Below are 17,903 nucleotides of genomic sequence, written 5' to 3'. Positions count from 1 at the left end.
AGAGATTTTGTTACAGCTAACACAAACAGTATATTTCATTAAAGCATGGAGTGTTCTTTTTATCTATTTGTTGGATTTTTCTGAAGATCTACTACGTAGAACATAGAAACCAGAAACAAAAGCTCTTAAAAATAATCTATCTTACAACACATAAAAAGGGATACATATTTGCCAAATCAAAATGAACAATACTGACCGGAAATTTGATTTTGAAGCCCTTAAGACAGTAGTGGTAGAATGAGTCATTTCTTTAAGCTTTTAAAGCTAGAAGATGACCTTTCAATATTGTCTTTGAAAAATGGGAAATTAAAAGTCTGCTTTATATCAAGAGTTTAAATCCAGTCTTAAAAAAATAAAAACATTGACATGAGGCTACTACCATGTACCTGATTTACTTATTCTAGAAAATATTACACAATCTTGATACAGAGAAATCACTCCAAATAAGTTTTTCCTTACTTTCAAATTTGTTTTTGGAGGACATTTTTTTCATTGGTATGCCTAAATCAAGCTCTAGTTTTTTAATTCAAACTTGTATACAGGTGCAGGCCTTGTTCTTTTGCTACAGGGGGGAGACTTAAATTATAATTCTGTAATAGTTAATTATTTTACCACGCATACTATAAAATCTTTTCATTGTGTCTCAGTTATTAATTACTGTTACCAACTCTCCTGATAGATTAAAAGCCTGATAGAAAAAAATACTGAAGTTTGTTTATCTTTTGTCTCCTTGGAGTCAGAAGGATTGTAGTGAATGACTATAAAACCAAGTTGCCTGAGCAGAAAAGAATAAAGATATATTTTTTGCGACTCAAAAAAAAAAAAAAATCTTAAAAATAAAATCTAGAGTTTGGTCGCTGGATTCCTGCTCTGAAACCATCCTTTCCATAGCATTGATTCCATAGTCACAAGAGTGCCATGAAAAGATGACACTGAAACCTGAAAATGTCTGCCCATTAAATTTTCTTTCATCTCTCGCTTTTGAATGATGACAGCAGAGATTTGTATGCAGTACCAGAGAAAAATCATAAAATTCGTATTTGTATGCAGTACCAGAGAAGAATCATAAAATTCTTTGATTAGAAGGAACCTAGAAGTTGTTGGGACTAGAGTGAGTGTTGTAAAAAGAAAAGCCAAAGGACAAATCAGTGGTCATCTCAGCCACCCCCAAAGTCACGTGCTATTCATGGAGCAGTTGTGGAAAGGCAGCATGGAGCTAAAGGAAAGTGAAACCAAGAAGGATAATTATTTCCTACTATATGCCAGAAACTGGACCAGGCTTTTCCTATTCATTATCTTAAAGCCCTAAAACAGCCCTAACATAACAGCCCTGCAAAGAAAACGTATTAGCCCCATTTTATACACAAGAGATAGGTGATTGATCTTACTCAATTTCATGCACCCATGAAGTGGTGAAGGTTAAAAAAACAAAACAAAACAAAACTCAGAACTGGTTGATTCCAATGTCCTTGATTTTATCTCCAGCTGATTCAGTCTGACTCACTCTCTAGTGAGGCTTAGTAGCACCCCTGGGCGTTCCAGACGGCTCAGTGGTAAAGAATCTGCCAGCATCGCAGGAGACACAGGTTCAATCCCTGTGTCAGGAAGACCCCCTGGAGGAGGAAACGGCAACCCACTCCAGTGTTCTTGGGGGGAAAATCCCATGGACAGAGAAACCTGCTGGCCAAAGTATGTAGGGTGGAAAAGAATCAGACCCAGCTGAGCCACTGAGCGCACACACGCACACACACACACAAGCACCTCCAGAACAAACGGATCTCCCCCTCTTTCTCTTCTCTTTCATATCTCCTTTCCAATTCTCCTCCACCTCCTCTAGATCTGAGCAGAAAATCTGGCCAAGGTCAAGTAAATAGTTCCCCTGTGCTCAGATGCTCCTATTCGATCCAAGTGACTGCGTCTAAGAAAAGACAGAGTTATATGATTCTCCAAGGGATATCTCTCATCAGAGAGGACTCTAAGACCCTGCTTTTATGAAACGTTTCTCTGAACCTGACAGATATTTTGAGGATTAGCCAGTTCATAACCACAGCCTAGCTCATCCACAAATTTTTAATCCACAGAAATAAGATTTAAAAGAATCAGTAATTAACCAAAAAGAAATAGCAATGCTCTTACGTTTGTCAGAGCCACTCAATTTGTCCTACTGGTTTCCCTTTCCCCTTGCTAAAATAAAATTGTTACGGAAACATTGTTAAAAATAGGTGGATCACCTTAATATGCCATTCAAATGAGTAAGGATGAACTTAGTTTAAGTGATTATTTTCTATAAACTCTCTGATATAGGGAAACAGTAGAAACAGTGTCAGACTTTATTTTTGGGGCTCCAAAATCACCGCAGATGGTGACTGCAGCCATGAAATTAAAAGACACTTACTCCTTGGAAGAAAAGTGATGACCAACTTAGATAGTATATTCAAAAGCAGAGACATTACTTTGCCGACTAAGGTCCGTCTAGTCAAGGCTATGGTTTTTCCAGTGGTCCTGTATGGATGTGAAAGTTGGACTGTGAAGAAAGCTGAGCGCCAAAGAATTGATGCTTGTGAACTGCGGTGTTGGAGAAGACTCTTGAGAGTCCCTTGGACTGCAAGGAGATCCAACCAGTCCATTCTGAAGGAGATCAACCCTGGGATTTCTTTGGAAGGAATGATGCTAAAGCTGAAACTCCAGTACTTTGGCCACCTCATGAGAAGAGTTGACTCACTGGAAAAGACTCTGATGCTGGGAGGGATTGGGGGCAGGAGGAGAAGGGGACAACCGAGGATGAGATGGCTGGATGGCCTCAAGGACTCAATGGACGTGAGTCTGAGTGAACTCCGGGAGATGGTGATGGACAGGGAGGCCTGGCGTGCTGCGATTCATGGGGTCGCAAAGAGTCGGATACGACTGATTGACTGAACTGAACTGAAACATAATAATTATTATTATAATGCTTACTAACTCTTTAGCATGGAGGCAAAAATCAACTTTTTCTGTATAAAATGTTAATTTAAAATAACTATCATATCTGAGTCCTGATGTCTTGGTGACCTCTCAGTAAAAAGGGGAGCATACGCAACTGATGATGTTAATTCCTTTCTGAATTGGGGTCTCCATAAGGCCTCCTCCTCTGCCCATTGTCTCTGCTTAGATTTGGCAGATTGAAGTTTCACAAAGTATTTCATCATCAGAGGTAAGCTTCTAACTCTATCCTGTTATGCTGAGTATTAATGCAGTCATGGCAAATTAATATTGTTTGAAGATCATTAATTTTAGAACTTCCTCTGTTGTTTCCATTTGCAACCAAGTACCATAGTAACATAAATTTACATATGAATGGAGAATATGTTACTTTTCTTAGCATTTTGGGTGAACTGAAGAAAATAATGTTCATCAACGTTGGTTTACCTGTTTCAAAGTCTTTGTAACTAGCAATGGAATATGAGTGTCATTTATTTCTAACACATCAACAAAATCTTCTGTTGCTGAAATAGGTCCGTAGATCTTAAGCTTTTATATCCAAATCTAAGTTGTGAAGTATAATATTTAAATGGTAGATGTGACTGATATAAGAAACAATGGTTTTTTTTTCTGAAAGTTACTAATACTGCTTGCCCTAAAGGTAATTTAAAATCTTTGTTATAAAAAACTTGTCAACATACAGAAAACCAGATTGGAAGACTTCTAGCTATGTGACAGGTGTATTCTCTAGAGAAAAGATAGCAAAAATAAATAAATAAAGTAAAAACAATAATTATACCATGGGGTCAAATGTTTCCTCCATGAGCTATAATCCAGTCTTTGCACTGCTGTTCTCTTTGCCTGAGGAATTCAGTTATTGTAAGTTTTTCTTTGTAAAAGGCCACTATGCAGCTGCGAAGAAAAAATTGGCATCATGCTGATTCCTCATCATTTCTGAAAATTTCTGCAAAATTTTGCCGCAAAAAACCTTAGGCCCGAAGGAAGCAAAAAGACTTTTTTTAAAAAAGAATCACACAGATTGTGCCAGAGTTTGTGCTAAATTATATTGACTATCTGCAAAAATAGCTTCTGGAAACCTCTTTCTTCAGACAGAACTGCCAGAAGATTGTCCCTCCATTGCTCCTACCATGGGGAACTCCCTTCCTGTTATAAGAGCTTCCAGTCTCTCCGCTGGAGTGGCAAGGAGCCAGGGATACAGCAAGAATTTTTGAATCAGGAAATATGGAGTTTTGAACCACATATCTGAGACATATTAACTTGAGACCATAGGAAAGGTTAATAACCCCTGGAAAACTCTACTTCCTTGTCTGAACAATGATGCTGACAATGCCTACTTTGCAGAGACCCAAGCACAAAATCGTCTCAAAATAAATGGCAGTTATTATCATCATGGATCAGAACTAAGCCTCACAGCTATACTTCAGTGTTTTTCAACAAGCCATCTGGATTTTGCTAGAATTACACAGAAGTGAGTCTATGAACTTCTACTGTGGCACATGGCAGACTCAATCATCCTTCCAGGGCAAGAAGGATGTCTTTAATATCTGTATAACACTGCCTATAAGACAATACTGCTTCCACAGAGACAAGATGTATTGTAAAAATTCCTAATAGAGCTTGTAGAAAACTTTTTCTTCCCTGAGCTCATGGATCCCTTTTGTCTCTCAAAGGAGGAAAAAATAAGCCTGCATGCATGGGTGCTAAGTCACTTCAACTCTTTGCAACCCTGTGGCTGCAACCAGCCAGGCTCCTCTATCCATGGGATTCTCCAGGAGAGAATACTGGAGTGAGGAGTTGCCATGCCCTTCGCCAGGTCATCTTCCTGACCCAGGAATCAAAATCATGTCTCCTGCATTGGCAGGCAGATTCTTTACCACTAACACCGCCTGGGAAACACAAAAATAAACCCACCAGTAGTTAAATTGTGTCAAATATATTTTGTCAGTTTGAAGTTCTTGGTTATAGTCCCAATTTATTTAGAACTTCATAAATTCTTCAATCTTTAACTCGAGTTATGTGTCATCCATTTAAAAAATAAATCTTTAAAATCATTATACCACCTCCCAGAGTATTGGAAATAAAAACAAAAATAAACAAATGGAACCTAATTAAACTTAAAAGCTTTTGCACAACAAAGGAAAATATAAGCAAGGTGAAAAGACACCCTTCAGAATGGGAGAAAATAATAGCAAACGAAGCAACTGACAAAGAATTAATCTCAAAAATATACAAGCAACTCCTGCAACTCAATTCCAGAAAAAATAAATGACCCAATCAAAAAATGGGCCAAAGAACTAAATAGACATTTCTCCAAAGAAGACATATAGATGGCTAACAAACACATGAAAAGATGCTCAACATCACTCATTATCAGAGAAATGCAAATCAAAACCGCAATGAGGTACCATTTCACACCAGTCAGAATGGCTGTGATCCAAAAATCTATGAGCGATAAATGCTGGAGAGGGTGTGGAGAAAAGGGAACCCTCCTACACTGTTGGTGGGAATGCAAACTAGTACAGCCACTATGGAGAACAGTGTGGAGATTCCTTAAAAAACTGGAAATAGAACTACCTTATGACCCAGCAATCCCACTGCTGGGCATGCACACCAAGGAAACCAGAATTGAAAGAGACACATGTACCCCAATGTTCATCACAGCACTGTTTGTAATAGCCAGGACATGGAAGCAACCTAGATGTCCATCAGCAGATGAATGGATAAGAAAGCTGTGGTACATATACACAATGGAGTATTACTCAGCCATTAAAAAGAATTTGAATCAGTTCTAATGATGTGGATGAAACTGGAGCCTATTATACAGAGTGAAGTAAGCCAGAAAGAAAAACACCAATACAGTATACTAACACATATATATGGAATTTAGAAATAAGGTGACGATAACCCTGTATGCGAGACAGCAAAAGAGACACAGATGTGTAGAATAGTCTTTTGGACTCTATGGGAGAGGGCGAGGGTGGAATGATATGGGAGAATGGCATTGAAACATGTATATTATCATATGTAAAATGAGTCACCAGTCCAGATTCAATGCATGATACCGGGTGCTCAGGGCTGGTGCACTGGGATGACCCTGAGGGATGGGATGGGGAGGGAGGAGGGAGGGGCTTCAGGATGGGGAACACATGTACACCCATGGCTGATTCATGTGAATGTATGGCAAAACCACTACAATATTATAAAGTAATTATCCTCCAATTAAAATAAATAAATTTATATTTAAAAAATTAATAAATAAAATCATTATATATTCCTGCTACAAGTATTTTAGAACTCCTAACTAAGGAGTGTGCCAAGCACAAGGAATATGTAATCCAAGTTATCAGACTTTGAAAATTAAAGGGTGCATGAAAATATCTCTGTAACAGACATGACTTCAGGGTGAGACAAGGAGAAAAGGAGCCTATTTAATGTGGTACAAGAGATGTCCCGTGGAGATCTTGCTTCTGTCCAATTGGAGACAGTGAATTTGGGGGAAATAACACCTTCCTGGGGTTTCCCAGGTGGCACTAATGGTAAAGAACCCGCCTGCCAGTGCAGGAGACCTAAGAGACCCGGGTTCCATCCCTGGATTGGGAAGATCCCCTGGAAGAGAGCAAGGCAACCCACTCCAGTATTCTTGCCTGGAGAATCCCATGGACAGAGGAGCCTGGCGGGCTACAGTCCACGGGGTTGCAAAGAGTCAGACACGACTGAAGTGACTTAACACGCACGCAGCAACATCTTCCTGACAAGGAGGCTTCAACATTATTTCTGTCACTGTGGTCTTTATTTTACTAGTAGAAAGGGAAGCAAAGTCACGTTAGAGACAGAGCACCGTAGTCCTGCACGGACACAGCAAGCATCCTGCAGAGCCTACGGGAAAAAAGAAAGCGTCTTCTGAGCATCAGCTGCTAACAACTCAGCTGCAACACACTGTGTTTGAGCAAGTACATGGGCAAAGAAGAGACTTGGCTGCAAAATGCCTAAAGGTGGAAGTTGATGGGACATTTTAAGTGGAACGAACAATTATAACGAACATATGAGACATGATAGACACAGAAGAGGACTTAAAGTGGCCAGAGCTGATTCTTTATACACCAGAAACGGGAAGACATGGAACAAATACTTGAACCCGATACATCTAGCATGTGTAGTAAATTGTACACATAGCCCAGGATATATTGGGGTGAGGACTAAACTGAAGATTGTTCTCAGTAAAAGAATGAGCCCTATCATCTTAAACAGATCTTTCATTAGGTACTAAAAATATTCTCCAAAATTATTTAAATATCAACACAGAACTGGATGTTCTTTACCCATCCTTTGCCGTAAGTCTGATGCCCAGAGTAAACAATGAACCATAAGCACCATCCCTTGCAGAGTTCTGAGTACACAGGACTCAAATTTTTCTGGGTATACTATGTTACTCCAAGATTTTTAGAAAAGATAATTAAAGTCAATACCAAAGAAATAGAGCTATTTGGAATCTTTGGATTCCAAAACTTTTGGAATCATTTTCACACAATGAGAATGTAAAGATGAAATAATATGAGTTCGTCTTTAAACTGTTTGGCTCATTTATTTCAGATTCCTGTGTCCAATATTTCACATATATTCCCCTCTTCCACCCTCTGTTTCCTTTCCCTTTTCCTGCCAGTCTCCTGGAGTGCCAGTATGATTATATACTATAAAAAATATTTAACTCATGCAGTTGAAATGCTTTTTAACTTGCAAGCTCAGTAGGGGAAAGTGTGGAGGTGTTTAATTCTCCAGCTTTTTTTTTTTCTTTTTTATGGAAAATGAAACTCAAAATCTGAAAAGTAGCAACCTGCAGTAAAACATTATTTTTCTTCTTTTCCCAACATGTCTAAATGGCATCAAGTTCAAATACTTTATTATAGATAATCCTAGCCAATTTAAATGTCCAATTTCTCAATAAAACATGAATCAGGAAAAGTCGATATCTTTGTAAATGTGCTTCCAAATTTTGCCCTCAGATAGTCTAACTAAATTTCCACCCACTTCAGTGGGAGTTATTAAAAAGTACATCTGAGGGGAGAATTTGGCCCATGAAATTTAAAATGATTGTAGGGTAAGTAAAATATTTCTATACTTATGATTATATAGTAGCTGTGAAACTTTCAAAAGGAAGACCTTAAAAGCCTATAGTATAGCAAAATTCTACCGAAAACAACTTGCTAATTTAACTAGCTTTGGAGAGTTTAAACTCACTTAAAAGAAAACATCTAATAAAGAATGCTTTATTCATTCATTCAAAAATATTTATTCATACCAACATCATTTTTTTCAGAGAATAAGTATTCCCTAGCACAATAATATTCCATATGGTGATTAGCTCTAATGTAAAATATGAAAAAGCTCCAACTCTTGCCTATGTTAAGAAAGAGATCCATGTGCAGTATTTAGTTGCGTCATATGATCCTCATACTTGTTCTAGAGCTAGAGATAAATATTGAATAACTAAAATAATTTTAAAACTACAGAAAAACTGGCCTTAATTATTTTTAATTATTTTCTTCACTGGCTTCACATGCCAAAGCTTGTTTTAGACCTTTAGTGATACACCCTTATTATATTTAACAACTCCAATTTTCCTACTTTAGAAACAGTTCTGCCAACATCTCTGAAATATGAACTTGCTGTTTACCAGCTTTCTTAGATTTATTTACTATTTTTGGTCTTGCTACTCATTTTGGGTGGGATCTTAGTTCCCCAATCAGGGATCAAACCCATGATCCTGCAGTGGAAGCTCTGAGTTCTAACCAGTGCACCACCAGGAAATTCCCCAGATGTCTTGGATTTAGATTCATTTTATTGCTGTCTTACCTCTTCCCACATGACTTCCCATGTAAACAATGAGGCTCTCCATAGTTTAGACTCTCAAAGCCTCACAGTTCAGCATCTAACTATTATTTTTATACCATTCATACACTGGCTGTTTTTTTTTTTTTTTTGCTTGAATGCATGGCAGATAGTACAGCTAGATTAATATTCTTTATATATTATCTTGACACTTCTCTAATAACTTGAATACATCTCTATCACGTTCAGTCATTCAGTCAGTCATGTCCGACTCTTTGTGATCCCATGGACTATAGCCCATCAGGCTCCTCTGTCCATGGGATTTTTCCAGTAAGAATACTGGAGTGGATAGCCATGCCCTCCTCCAGGGATCTTCCCGACCCAGGTATTGAACCTGTGTCTCCTTTGTCTCCTGCATTGGCAGGCAGATTCTTTACCACTGAGCCACCCACCTGGGAAGCCCATAAATTACTCTTTGCCACCCCATGGACTATACAATCCATAGAATTCTCCAGGCCAGAATACTGGAGTGGGTAGCCTTTCCCTTCTCCAGGAAATCTTCCCAACCCAAGGACTGAGCCCAAGTCTCCCATGTTAAAGATGGATTCTTTACCAGCTGAGCTACAAGACAAGCTCAAGAATACTGGAGTGGGTAGCCTATCCCTTCTCCAAGGGATCTTCGCAACCCAGGGATCAAACTGGGCTCTCCTGCATTGCAGGCAGATTCTTTACCAGTTGAGCTATCAGGGGAACTCAGCTGAATATCTCAAATCCTTTTCCAGAAATCAATGGCTTATCCACAATAATATTCCATCCTACCCTTCCACCCTTAACTCCCTCTATTCTTTCAGAACCCACTATTCAATTACTTTCTCTCTTCTCTAAAACTTTATGAAAGCTGGATCACTCTTGTGCTTACAATTTTCCATTGTCTAAAATGTCCTTTTCATTGTTCTCCTCTCGTTTAACTTCTGCCACCCTTCCCAGTCCAATCTGTGTTTCTCCTTTTCCATGAGGCCGTTTCCGATCATCACAGTTGGAAGTGATCTCTCCTGCTTTACACAGCCATGATTTGCTCTGTCCATTCCATACGACACTTTAACAAGCATTATCTTATACTGCTAGGCGTGTGCGTGTGCCTGTACGTGTGTGTTTCTCATATTTACCTAACCAGATTTTAAGGTCTTTGAAGGTAGGTACTACGTCTTACACTTCATACCCTTATTTATCTAGCATCTCACTGTAAAGATAGTGCCCCAGTTCAGAGCAAGGCAGGTCATGCATTACACACCTCGAAGAGGTTTCAGCCACACTGTAGTTCGCGTGAATGGCTCCCTGTGGAGCTGGGCAGGGCGCCACGGGCATGGTCATAGATGCCAACCCGCTTGCACATAATACAGCATCAACGTAATACTGACGTATGCTGCTACTTCTCTTGTGTCATTTCTCTGATGTTTTATAACCAAAATTTCTCCATATTTCACAGCTTCCTTTAACTCTTACTACTGAAGTGGGTAGCAGAAAATGGCACCCCTGAATATGCCCTTTGGGCATAAATGATTGCTTTGAGCTGGTAATTTTTGAGAAACAGCCTTCACAGAAGAAACTCTGAAAACAGAGTAGAAGTTACCCTTCTATAAGGGAAATTTACATTTATAAAGAAAATCTCCATTCGTAAGGTGCCTCCTTCCAGGTCCCCGTAACAGAAAGTGGACTCTAAATTACAAGAAACTTACTGAGGCAAAGGCAGCTACTTGCATCTGAGTAACAAATCTAACCCTTTACCATGCTTTTCCTGCTAACCTCCTATAACTGGCTTCTCCCCTCTTCTCCCAGCATTTTTCCTTTATCTTTAACTAAAGAAAGCATTTAAGGTGATGCCTTGGGCTTTGCTGGAAATTACTGAGTTTTCCTTGGTATCTCCCATGTATATAAGAGGCATAGATGTTAATAAACTTCTGTTTGTTTTTCTCTTGTGATCTGTGTTTTATTAGTGGAGCTTCTCAGTCAAGAACTCAGAAAGGTAGAGAAAAAATGATTTTTCCTCACTGACAATTTTGGTGACAATAAGGGACCCATTGTGACACCTCAGTTGCTCTAGAGCCTGAAGATGGGGTTAAAAGATAAACTAAAAGTTTAAGAGTTTATCTGAACAAAAATCAATTTGAATTGGGCAGTGCCAATTCAGTAATGGTTAAGAGTATCTCATCAATAGGAGTGAGGGGGACTTTTATAGAGAAAATAAGATAATTATTGATTGGGTGTAACTTAAAGCCTACTTGACTGTTTGTGACTGCTTGTAGTTAGAGTTTTGATTTTGTAAACCTTGAGACGTTTACCAGCTTCCCAGGTGGCACTAGTGGTAAATAACCCGCCTGCCAATGACAGAGACACAAGTGAGGTGGGCTGGATCCCTGGGTCAGGAAGATCCCTTGGAGGAGGGCATGGCAATCCGCTTCAGTATTCTTGCCTGGAGAATCCCTTGGACAGAGAAACCTGGCCAGATATGCTCCATAGGATAGCAAAGAGTTGGATATGACTAAAGCTACTTTGCATGGACACACGGGGCATTTACAGGCTTAGATTTTGGTTTTCTTCAATGGGAGGCTACCTTGGTCTAATGGCCTCCTTGTTTAATTAAATTAGCAATGGGATCCTTGGAAAACTATCATAAGCCATCAAAGGGTAAAAACTCTTACCAAAGTCAGCTCTTCCAGATAGCCATCTGTAGTGCCCAGTCTAGGAAGGAAGGTAAAGTTTCACTTTAATTAGCTTGTTTGAATTCATACAGGAGAGAAAACATTCGTAAGAATTAGTTCTTTGAATTGTGACTCTTGTGGATTTGTTTTTGGGGTGCCCATTTGTTATTGATCCTTTCCCTCCCAAGAATAGCTTTGCTTTCCTAATTGTCCTAAGAATTTGGCTTAGGTGGCTCAACCATCAGGTTGGAAACCCAAAATATGACTGGACAGATATGTGGGTTGCATTCATTTGAGGTTAGCATCTTATGGACTGTTACCAGCTCTCAGAGGACTATTTTTCTTTCTTTGAGCTACCCTTGGGGGTGGCTCCAAGACCTTGAGAGAACTGCAACTTTTGCACATTCTTTGGAGATGCGTCTTACACCCATGTTTAAGGATCATAAAAGGATTTTTGGTTTTGGATTCAAGTCATTTGATAGGCATAGCTTTGGTTTTAAAAAAAATTTTTAAAAAGGAAAGAATAACTTTAAAAGCTCAGTATTGCCAGTATTCTACTGTTTGTCCTGAATGAAACTTGATAGTGAAATCTTTGAAAGTATATTTTTTTTCTTTAAGTAGCTCTAACAACAGAAGTTGGCATGATTGCAAGCTGATATTAAGAGCCTAGTATGAACATTTTTGGGAGAGCATTCCCTTCTAAACTGAAATGAAACTATGTACCCAGAAGAAAGGAAAACATTCTGAATCTTTTGTAGAACAATTTATTGAAACATTCAAGAGACATATAGTTCTACATTCAGAACATATAAATCTTTTGCCTTTCATATTAATTGGAAAATTTCTCCACAATGTAAGAAGCAAACTGAAGAAAGTATAGGTGGGTGAAGGGGTCAGCCTTTTGATATCATTCATGCTGCTGAACTTGTAAAAGATCAGGATGTCAGGATAAGTACTGTCAGACACAACAGGAAAAAAAGAAAAATTTTCATGGTAATTACCTTAGACCTCTGATAAGAGGCAGATATACACCAAACTCCTTCTTGGAGGAAACCTATATTTTCTCTGTGCCTTTGAGATGAATTTTCTACCATGTCTCCTCTAGGACTTGAGAGATTTCTTATCAGAAGGGAAAAAGGAACTATTTAGAGACTAAATAAATGAGAAATCAAAAAGTCTCCACGAATACTAATAGAAATCTTTAGCCATCTGAGCAGGACATTTTATTTTATCTGTCAGAAACACAATTTGGATTTAATTGTTCTTTATTTATAAACTAGTGGAGTTTTGTATTATTCACCTGTCTTGATACTAAAATTGTAAAATACAAACTATAAGATATACTTCCTTATACTATTATAAAGAGCATGAGGTTGAAGTCAAGAGAGCTGATTTTGTCAGAGTTCAGTTCAGTTCAGTTGCTCAGTCGTATTCGACTCTTTGCGATCCCATGAATCACAGCACGCCAGGCCTCCCTGTCTATCACCAAATCCCGGAGTTCACTCAGACTCACATCCATCAAGATGGTGATGCCATCCAGCCATCTCATCCTCTGTCATCCCCTTCTCCTCCTGCCCCCACTCCCTCCCAGCATCAGAGTCTATTCCAATGAGTCAACTCTTTGCATGAGGTGTCCAAAGTACTGGAGCTTCAGCTTTAGCATCATTCCTTCCAAAGAAATCCCAGGGCTGATCTCCTACAGAATGGACTGGTTGGATCTAGTTAATAGGAAACAATTGAGAATTTCATAAAATCTCAGATTGAAAGGGCCCATTCAGTAAGCACACACATCACAGTTAAATTCAGAAGATAATGCAAAAAGAAATACAACTATAATAGGAACAAAACCCAAGGCTCAAAAAGGAACAAGAATCAGATTCTCGTAAATTCTTTCAGTAGCAGTACTGGGCACAGTAAGGAAATTAAGCCAAAACTTAAAACCAGTAACTGATAAGGGAAAAGATAAAAGAAGTGAACCTAGAATTTTATTCCAACCAAACTATCATTTAAACTTAAAGGCAAATAGTGACATTTTCAAATATACATGGATTCACACTTATTACCCTAAAACTCTGAAAGATGAAAGATATAATTCAGCAAGAAGAAAATAAAACTAGGTTAAAGCAAGTAATGAGCTCCCCAGGTGGGTAGGTGCCCAATATGCTACTGGAGATCAGTGGAGAAATAACTCCAGAGAGAATGAAGAGATGGAGGCAAAGCAAAAACAACACCCAGTTGTGGATGTGACTGGTGATAGAAACAAGGTCCAGTGCTGTAAAGAGCAATATTGCATAGGAACCTGGAATGTTAGGTCCATGAATCAAGGCAAATTGGAACTGGTCAAACAGGAGATGGCAAGAGTGAACGTCGACATTCTAGGAATCAGCGAACTAAAATGGACTGGAATGGGTGATCTTAACTCAGATGACCATTATATCTACTACTGTGGACAGTTTTCCCTTAGAAGAAATGGAGTATCCATCATAGTCAAGAAAAGAGTCCAAAATACAGTACTTGGATGCAATCTCAAAAATGACAGAATGATCTCTGTTCGTTTCCAAGACAAACCATTCAATATCACGGTAATCCAAGTCTATGCCCCACCAGTAACACTGAAGAAGCTGAAGTTGAACGGTTCTATGAAGACCTACAAGACCTTTTAGAACTAACACCCAAAACAAATGTCCTTTTCATTATAGGGGACTGGAATGCAAAAGTAGGAAGTCAAGAAACACCTGGCATAACAGGCAAATTTGGCCTTGGAGTATGAATGAAGCAAGGCAAAGACTAATAGAGTTTTGCCAAGAGAACGCACTGGTCATAGCAAACACCCTCTTCCAACAACATAAGAGAAGACTCTACACATGGACATCACCAGATGGTCAATACAGAAACTGGATTGATTATATTCTCTGCAGCCATAGGTGGAGAAACTCTGTACAGTCAGCAAAAACAAGACTGGGAGCTGACTGTGGCTCAGATCATGAACTCCTTATTGGCAAATTCAGACTTAAATTGATGACAGTAGGGAAAATCACTAGACCATTCAGGTATGACCTGAATCAAATCCCTCATGATTATAAAGTAGGAGTGACAAATAGATTCAAGGAATTAGATCTGATAGACAGAGTGCCTGAAGAACTATGGACAAAGGTTCTTGACATTGTACAGGAGACAGGGATCAAGACCATCCCCAAGAAAAAGAAATGCGAAAAGGCAAAATGGTTGTCTGAGGAGTCCTTACAAATATCTGAGAAAAGATGAGAAGTGAATAGCAAAGGAGAAAAGGAAAGACATAAGCATCTGAATGCAGAGTTCCAAAGAAGAGCAAGGAGAGATAAGAAAGCCTTCCTCAGTGATCAGTGCAAAGAAATAGAAGAAACAATAGAATGAGAAAGACTAGCTATCTCTTCAAGAAAATTAGAGATACCAAGGGAACATTTCATGCAAAGATGGGCACAATAAAGGACAGAAGTGGTATGGACCTAAAAGAAGCAAAGATATTAAGAAGAGGTGGCAAGATACACAGAAGAACTATACACAAAAGATCTTCATGATCCAGACAATCACAATGGTGTGATCACTCACCTAGGGCCAGACATCCTGGAATATGAAGTCAAGTCACCCTTAGGAAGCATCATTACAAATAAAGCTAGTGGAGGTGATGGAATCCCAGTTGAGCTATTTCAAATCCTAAAAGATGATGCTGTGAAAGTGCTGTACTCAATATGCCAGCAAATTTGGAAAACACAGCAGTGACCACAGAACTGGAACAGGTCAATTTTCATTCCCATCCCAAAGAAAGGCAATGCCAAAGAATGCTCAAACTACCACACAATTGCATTCATCTCCCAGGCTAGCAAAGTAATTCTCAAAATTCTCCAAACCAGGCTTCAACAATATGTAAACCCTGAACTTCCAGATGTTCAAGCTGGATTTAGAAAAGGCAGGAGAACCAGAGATCAAATTGCCAACATTCACTGGATCATCAAAAAAGCAAGAGAATTCCAAAAAGACATCTATTTCTGCTTTATTGACTATGCCAAAGCCTTTGACTGTGTGGATCACCACAAACTGTGGAAAATTCATGCAATAGGAATACCAGACCACCTGAACTGCCTCTTGATAAATCTGTATGCTGGTTAGGAAGCAACAGTTAGAACTGGACATGGAACAACAGACTGTTTCCAAATAAGGAAAGGAGTTCTTCAAGGCTGTATATTGTAACACTGCTTATTTAATTTATACGCAGAGCAGAGTACATCATGAGAAATACTGGTTCAATTAAGCACAAGCTGGAATCAAGATTGCCGGGAGAAATATCAGTAACCTCAGATACGCAAATGACAGCACCCTTATGGGAGAAAGCAAAGAAGAACTAAAGAGCCTCTTGATGAAAGTGAAAGAGGAGAGTGAAAAATGTTGTATTAAAACTCAACTTTTAGAAAACTCTGATCATGGCATCTGGTCCCATCACTCCATGGCAAATAAATGGGGAAACAGTAGAAACAGTGACAGACTTTATTTTTAGGGGCTCCAAAATCACTGCAGATGGTGATCGCATCCATGAAATTAAAAGACGCTTACTCCTTGGAAGAAAAGTTATGACTAACCGAGACTGCATATTCAAAAGCAGAGACATTACTTTGCCAACAAAGTTCTGTCTAGTCAAAGCTTTGGTTTTTCCAGTAATTATGTATGGATGTGAGAGTTGGACTATGAAGAAACCTGAGCACCAAAGAATTGATGCTTTTGAACTGTGGTGTTGGAGAAGACTTTTGAGAGTCCCTTGGACTGCAAGGAGATTCAACCAGTCCATCCTAAAGGAGATCAGTCCTGGGTGTTCATTGGAAGGACTGATGTTGAAGCTGAAACTCCAATATGTCGGCCACCTGATGTGAAGAGCTGACTCATTTGAAAAGGCCCTGATGCTGGGAAAGAATGAAGGCAGGAGGAGAAGGGGATGACACAGGATGAGATGGCTGGATGGCATCACTGACTCAATGGACACGAGTTTGGGTAAACTCTGTGAGTTGGTGATTAACAGAGAGAGCTGGCATGCTGCAATCCATGGGGTCACAAAGAGTCGGACACGACTGAGTGATTGAACTGAACTGAAGTAATATTGCTTCCTCAGGTGGCTTAGTGGTAAAGAATCTGCCTGCAGTGCAGGAGATTTTGGACATGACAGAGCACATGAATTCAAAGCAATAATATAATAGAGAAAGTGAACGTGGAGTGTCAGTTGCTCAGTTGTGTCTGACTGTTTGTGACCCCATGGACTGTAACCCACCAGGCTCCTCTGTCCGCGGAATTCTCCAGGCAAGAATACTGGATACTAATAGCCAATCACTTCTCCAGGGGATTTTCCTGACTCAGAAATCGAACCCAGGTCTCCTGGATTGCAGGCAAATTCTTTACCATGTGAACCACCAGGGAAACCCAATAATATAATAAACAATAAGCAAATATAAATAAATTTACATCATTATAGGAGAAGGCAATGGCACCCCACTCCAGTACTCTTGCTTGGAAAATCTCATGCACGGAGGAGCCTGGTGGGCTACAGTCCATGGGGTTGCTAGGAGTCGGACACGACTGAGTGACTTCACTTTCACTTTTCACTTCCATGCATTGGAGAAGGAAATGGCAACCCACTCCAGTGTTCTTGCCTGGAGAATCCCAGGGACAGGGGAGCCTGGTGGGCTGCCGTCTGTGGGGTCGCACAGAGTTGGACTCGACTGGAGTGACTTAGCAGCAGCAGGTTATAAAACTTCAACAATTGTTTAAAGTCAATGAAGACTTATAATTCTAGTTATTACTGACACAGCCAAAGTTGTGCGTGTGTGTGTGGAAGATGCAGAGAGAAACCAAGGTGAGTAAATGCATGTTAAATTTGGAGGCTTATTTTGATTGGCTCTAATTGTTATTAGGGAAAATGTTTAGGTGTATCTGTTAAAGTTCTCTAGGATACTGAGAAGTAGAAAAAGTAAAAAAAAAATATTGGGGGAAAGAGTAATGAAGAGAAAGCATATAATATATAGCATATACATAAATAACCAGAAAAATTTAAAACAAAGACACAATTGCAATCAATATGAATGGGTTGAAAATAATCTGTGAGACATGGAAGCAACCCAGATGTCCAATGGATGAATGCATAAACAAAATGTGGTATAAACTTGTAATGGAATATCATTCAGCCTTATAAAAGAAGGACATTTTGACATACGCTATAGAATGGGTGAATCTTGAGGATATTATGGTGATATTATGGTGATAAGCCAGTAACATGAAAACAAATACTGTATGATTCCAGTCATATGACCTATACAAAATAGTCATATTCTGGAAACACAAAATAAAGTCATGGAGAAAGGAAGAAATGGGAAGTTGTTT

This window comes from Capra hircus, chromosome 6 (assembly GCF_001704415.2).
Source record: "Capra hircus breed San Clemente chromosome 6, ASM170441v1, whole genome shotgun sequence".
Lineage (NCBI taxonomy): Eukaryota > Metazoa > Chordata > Mammalia > Artiodactyla > Bovidae > Capra > Capra hircus.
This window is presented reverse-complemented; position numbering follows the sequence as displayed.